The following is a 7,053-nucleotide window of genomic DNA, read 5'->3' as shown; positions in this document are numbered from 1 at the left end:
CTTAAAGGACATGTCCCCAAACACAGATGCGCTGCTGGTCTGTTTTGTAAGCTTGAGTAGACTAGAGTTAGCTGGGAGAGGGACCCCAGCTGAGGAATTGCCTCTATCAGATGGGCCTGTGAGCACACCTTTGGGGCGTTTGCTTGACGTGGGAGGACCCATTCTGGGCAGAGCTACCGCTGAACAGGTGGTCCTGGGAGGTGTAGGAAAGGACACTGAGGGCCGGAGAGTTGATTCAGTGGTTAAAGCACACTTGTTCTTACAAAGGACTTGGGTTCGATTCTCAGCACCCACATGGAATCTTCTTCAGGCACTAGCAAGTATGTGGCATATAGACATACATGCAGGCAAAGCATTTGTATGAATAAAATAAAAACCTAAAAACAAATTAGGGGGGAAAAAAAAGCAAGCAGCCAGAAGCAGCAACGGAGGGCAAACCAATGACAGCATTCCCCCATGGTTCCTGATTCTGTTACTGCTAGAGTTCCTGCCCCGAGTTTATCCCTAATAATCAGGCCATGAACGCCATATAAATCCCCTCTAAGTTGCTTGTGGTCACAGCTTTATCGCAGCAGCAGAAAACAAGGCAGGACGGCAAGTGTAGTCACTAGGTTCCTGGGGATGAAGAATCAACTTTGATGGCAGTGTCTCAGATTATAACAGAGCTGGCTGAGTGTCAGTACCTCATGACCTCACAGCCGTCATGGCGTCACAGGGGGACACATTAGGTGTTTGTGTGACGATGGTATGAACAGCCCGCTGTGCTTTAGGGGTCATGTGTCGTACAACCTATACTCTTAGGTACAGTCCTAAGACTTGGGAATGACAGGAAACGGTGACACTATCCAGCGTCTCATGCGTCGATTACATTCTTTTCACTGGTAGGGATCGCAGGTTTTCAGTGTTAAAGTTTTTTTTATTGTACACAGTTGCTGTGTTGAACTGCCAGCCACTTCTTTTTCTCGAGTGTATGAAGAGATTACACTTGATCAACGCCTGCTGCCCAGATCTGTGTTGAGTCCTTTCTATGAAGCCCCTATAATGGTAAAACTCACTTAGCAATGCATGCTTGAACACTATTAATATTTGATCCTTTTTAGGGCATTATGGAAAGACACCGTTTGCTTTCTTTTCCTCAAGCCTTTCAAAACTCTTCGTGTTCAATGCAAGCATTCTCTCTCTCCCTCTTTTTAATTTAAAGAACTTTATCTTTACATGTGTGTGATGTGCACACACGTGCCCTGGCGTGTGTATGGAGGACCGCATACATCTTTGTGAGGTAGTTCTCTCCACCTTCGCACGGGCTCCAGGGATCCAGTTCAAGCCCTTGCGTTTGTGCGGCAACCGCCTTTCCTGGCTGAGCCATCTCACTGGCCTCTCCCTTAAAAAAATATTGAAGCATGATTCACAGGCCGAAACTTCAGTTTTGTGGCTGTTAGCATATCCAAGGATATTACAGCCAGCACCGCTGCTAATTCTCTACCTGCATGACTGTCTGTTCTAGACCCATTAAGTGAAAGTTGACACTGTGGTCTCCTGTTAGCATATTCCCAAGGTTAACTCACATTGCATACCTTTTAATAGCAAAATAATATTCCACCATGTGGCTGTGTCACGTTCTGTTTATACAACCATTAGCTAATGGTTGGCATTTGGGTTTCCACTTCTGAGCTCATGAGTAACACTCTCATTAGGACCCATGTGCGAGTATTTGTGTGGGTGTCTGCTTTCATTTCTCCTGGGTATATACGCAGAGCTAGGATGCCTGGGTCAGAACAAGCTCTGTCTTCAATTCTTTGAGGCACTTTTGAATACCATGAAAGCAGCCATGAATGTGTGGTGTCCCGTTCCCTGCTGTAGTTGAGACCTCTCACGTCCCCATGTCCTCACTGGGACACGTCTCTGTTTGAAGAGTGGGCCCCTGGGTGTGGAGTACGGTCTCACCATCGCTTGTCTGGCGATTCTTGTGTAACAATGTCCTGTGTACGTCTTCCAATGTACTTACTGGCTTCTGTCTTCAGGGTTGAGCTGCAGGAAATCACCATGGATTCTTGACACAGCTTCCTTATTAGATATGTGATCTGAAATATTTTCATGTCTCTCTTCTGTGGGCTCCTTGTACAGGACTGTCAAAGCCAAAGTGTAACCATCTTCAGGAATTCATCTGGGCCTGCTTACAAAAGAGCCTTGCAGTGGGCCTGCTGGCTTCTTACCTTCCCTCCTAGAGAGGGGGCACAAGGACCACGGGACCCTCCTGGAATCCAGCTAGTCCACCCTCCAACCAGCTGTAGTAGTTCTGCCCTAATTGCAGACGACCTTAAAGTATTGAGGGAAGGTATCAGTGTAGAAGGATGAAGGGAGGAGACTTCATCTACGTAGCCAGGGGGAAGCTCTCATCCCTGCTGGGCGCCGAACTCCAGCGGCTGCCTTAAGATCACCCACCTCCTGCCCATAACCTCACACCCAAGGCTCTGTAAGTAAGCCCAATAAACTCATGGTTCCCCCTGGTAAACTGTGGCAGAACCGGTTGAATTGAGCCTTGGTTTGTTGTTGGGACCTTAGGAGGAGGCAGTAGGCCTTATTTACCTCTCTCTAGGGAAGGACAGAAACAGAGCTGTCTTTTTACTTTCTGTCCTGGAAGCATGGAAGTTTTAATGTTGTTGAAATCCAGTGTTTTTTCTTCTTCTGCGGCTTGCAGTGGTGGCGTTGTATCTAAGAAACCGCAGTTGGACCTCAGCTCGTGGACAGTCGCTCCTGTTCTTTAAAAAGGTCACAGTTTTTAGTGGAGTGTAGTGGTTCACGACCGTAATCCCGACACTGGAACACCAGGGTACAGTCATCCTGAGTTCAAGACCAGCCTGCGCTACATAGGTGAGTTCAAGGGCTACATAGTAGCCTTGAATTTGTCTTGAATTTTTCGAATATTTGTCTTGAAGAAAACAGAACAAAACGAATCAGGGGTCTGGAGAGAAATGTCGTTAAAGCGCTTGCCTTGAGAACATCATGACCCAAGTTTCATGTCCAAAGCACACGAGAGAAATGCTGGGCATGGTGGCATGCTTGTGATTCCAGTGCAGGGCAGGTGGAGACAGGCAGTTCCTTGGGGTTCAGGTACTAGCCAGCTAATTCCACTTGGCAAATTCCAGGCCACTGAACTCGGTTCCAAAAAGTAGGTGGGTGGGGCTGGGGCCCATTGGTAGGTGTTTGCTTTGCTAGCGTGATGGTCTAGGCTCGATCCTCAGTACTGGAAAAGCAGAGCAAAAAGCAAAGGGCACCTGAGAAATACTTGAGACTGTCCTCTGCTATCTGCGTGCTCACGTGACACACATCCACCCTCGTGCTCCACACACAACCTAGATGTGATGGGCTTTGAGGTAAGCAGTACAAAAGTAGCCCCAGCATTGCTCTTTTGCACCAGGCCAGCCAGCTGTCACGACTCTCCGTTTTAAGAAGACATTTTGAAGACTCATATGGAGTGAGATGGTGCCTCCGTGGGAGAGCAGCCATAAACGGACGGACTCTCCCTCTCTCTCTTGCTTTTGCGCAGTCTCACTGTGCACCACAGGCTGTTGTAGAACCTGCGGTGTAGCTCAAGCTTTCGTGTTCAAATTCACGCACCTTCAGGCTCTGCTTCTCAGTGCTGGGATTTGAGGTGTGTGCGATGTCAGGCTGTTTCCTGTCTGAACAACTGATCTTTATTTATAGGCATAGGATACCTGCCCATTGATAAGGAGCCATTTAAATTATTATTATTATTATTTTTTGTTTTTCAAGATAGGGTTTCTCTGTAGCTTTGGAGCCTGTCCTGCATCTCACTCTGTAGACCAGGCTGACCTCAAACTCACAGAGATCCACCTGCCTCTGCCTCCTGAGTGCTGGGACTAAAGGCGTGCACCACCATTGGCCTGCTCTGTTTAAATTATTTTAAAGTTGCAAATAACAGGTTTATTTTGCTTCTTTAATTTCTCTCAATTATATCTTGAAGTTTTTTTGGTATAAACCTTGCATCTTTTATTAAATTTTATTAAATTAATTGTCTTGGTTATTGTTCTATCTCAAGAAAAGGACATCATGACCACGGCAACTCTTATTAAAAAAAAACATTTAATTGAGGGCTTGCTTACAGTTTCAGAGGTCAGTCCACTGTCATCACGGCAGGGAGCATGGCACCAGGCACGGCAGACACAGTGCTGGAGCAGTGGCAGAGACCTACATACTGAGCCTTGAGCCAAGAGAGAGACACTGGGCTTGGCATGGGCTTTTGAAACCTCATAGCCCATCCCAAGTGACGCACCTCCTAATCCTTCTAATCCTTTCAAATAATGCCACTCTTTGGTGACTAAGCATCTGACTATTTGAGTTGGGGGGGGGCATTCTTAGTCAAACCACCACACTAAATGTCCTGATACTACTGGAAATAGAGAGCTGGCTCTGTGGGGAGAAACACCTGCCACAGCAGCCTGACAATCTGAGGTCAATCCCTATAACCTGACTAAAGGAAGAAAAAGAACGCTCACTTTGTAACATTTTCCTCTGACCTTCACACAAGCCCTGTGGTACACACAGGCCCACACAATAAAAACAGAAAACTAGTAAAATATTTTAAAAAGAAAATAGATTTTTTTAATTTTAATTTTAGATTTTCTTCATCGCTAATGTTTAGAACTGATATTAATTTTTTATGTTGGTCCCACGTCCTTTAGCCTGGCTGTATTTATTATGCCTGTGTGTGTGTGTATCACAATCACATCACACTGTTTGCAACTACTAACAATGTCTTTGCTTCTCCCCTTACACTCTGCATTCCATTTCTTCTTCTTCATTGTATTTGCTGAATTTGCTTGAACAGTGGCAAAAAGGCACCGCCCTCCTTCTGCTTGTGGTCTCAGAAGACAAGCTCAGACCATGAAGCGCTGATGACATGATGACCCTGTTGTGACATGTTACATTGTCATTTTTCTCATTTTTAAAAGGATGTGTTTATTTTTATTTTATGTGTGCAGGTGTTTTGCCTGCACGCATGTCCGTGCAGCATGAAGGCCAGGAGAAGGTGCTGGATCCCTTGGAACTAGAGCTATAGACCCCATGTTGTGACCAGCCATGTGGTCATGAGAACCAAACCCATATCCTCTGCCAGAGCAGCAAGGGCTCCTAAGCATCTCTCCAGCCCCTCTTTTGGATCAAATATGAGCTCGACTTCTTTCTTAGATTTTGTCTTTTCTATTGCATGGATTCGGCTTTGTTCATGCATCCTAGTCTTTCTCTCTTTTGGATAAATCTCTTCATTCTCACCAGGACACCAGCAGCTCTTTGTTTTCTCCACGTCGTTTGATGCAGGAGCAGAAGAACTGCTTTGTGGTACTTTCTGGTCTTCTCTCTGTGGTTCCAAGCTGGACAAGTCTGGCATAAGCTTGGGGAAAAAGGATGGATTCTTTTCTGTGAGTGGGTAGGAGGGGTGTCCTATGCTTTTAGAGGCCTTGTTGGGTAATAACTTAGGGACAAGTGGCCTGAGTCAGGGCTTGAGGCTCAGGAATGCTGAGAAGTGTTTTCAGGGCTCCCTGAGATGTATTTCAAGGAGGAAGGGCCTGACCTATTTTGAAATATGGGTGTTATGCCATTTGTATTTGAAAAGCACAGATGTTCGCCCCCCCCCAATTTCTTGGGTGTTCTAAATTATGGATCAGAGATTAAGAGGTAGACAAGCTGGGGGTTTCTTTCTCACCGACTTTCCAAGATGAACAGCACAGGGTTGTTCCCTGGTCAGAGGGATGGCGTGGCCTCTAGTCCTCAATTTCTCTGTCAGCCGGGGGGAGGGGAGACAGCCAGCAAAGCCCAGGCTTGTCCCTGTCCACATCATGAGGTGAAGGGACACATCACCTCTGCTCAGGTGGAGTCCCTTGTTCATGTCTTAGTCACCGACTAACACTCACCACCTCTAGGACCTGAGCAAGTTGATAGGAAAACCACTTGACTGTGACCTGGAGGCGGTCAGCTAACAGGCTTTTCTGGGACATAGCAAGACTGGATGCCATGCGGGCAATGCAGGAGTGTTGTTGGGTGGAAATATTCTGCTCTAATTTCTGAGAGGAACGGCCAAAGAAAAACAAAACAGAAAATACGGCACACCCAGAAGTAGGGCAATTTAGTGCCAGCCCAAGTATTCGTGTGCCAACCCAGCCTCTGGAATGGGGTGGAGGGACCCAGCCTGTGTCTCTTCCCCAGAGATTGTGACTGAGAGAGTGTGCACCACATTCGTCTCAGGTGTGAAAAGTCACTGTCTGCTCTGAAGGGAGAAGATGACTGGCCATTGGCAGTCCCGGTTGGGATTTGATGAACCCTCATCACGGACGTCTCTCTGAGTGTGTGGTGGAAGGAAGGAGGGGTTTTGAAGCTAGACCAGGCTAAGCTCTCAGCAAGACTGTCTAGTAGCTGTGTGACCACGAACAAGCTGTGCATACCCGGTATCTCCACGGCTTTGTTTGTGGAGCCGAGAAGCGAGTCTTTGTCTCCTAGGGTCATGATAAAATTCAGACAGAGCCAATGAATTGTGTCCAGCACGCTTCCCCCTCCTCTTATAGGTACAATGGACTCCTGTACCTGAGGCAAAATTAAGCTTCAACTACAGTGTGTACCGTGGGTGGGTCCAGAGGCACTGCTTCATATGTGGTGGAAGACACAGGACCAGAGTTTGTAAAGCACAGTGGGCCAGGAGGTGGGCTTGGAGCCCCAGCTCCATGGCTGCCTGGGCCTCCTCCTCTCGACAGGGCCTCCCATCCCTGGCTAAGACCAGGATGCTCAGGCCTGGGGCTGTGACCCAGGCTTCATGGTTGGTGTGTACTGACCCCCACTTGCTGCCCTCCTCTGCACAACAGAAGGGCTGTTTGTTTCCTCAGCGTGAACTCCTTCCACACCCACATCCCAAAATATTCTCCTGTGTTAATATATCTGGCCAAGAAGGTTTGTGGTGAGAGACACCAAACAGGAAACGAAATAGCTGTCATAGCGGCTGTGTGCATGTCTTGTTTTCTAATGGCTTCCTCCGGCATAGTCCAC

The sequence above is a fragment of the Microtus pennsylvanicus genome, chromosome 15 (genome assembly GCF_037038515.1).
Source record: "Microtus pennsylvanicus isolate mMicPen1 chromosome 15, mMicPen1.hap1, whole genome shotgun sequence".
Classification (NCBI taxonomy): Eukaryota; Metazoa; Chordata; class Mammalia; order Rodentia; family Cricetidae; genus Microtus; species Microtus pennsylvanicus.
Note: the sequence above shows the minus strand (reverse complement) of the source record.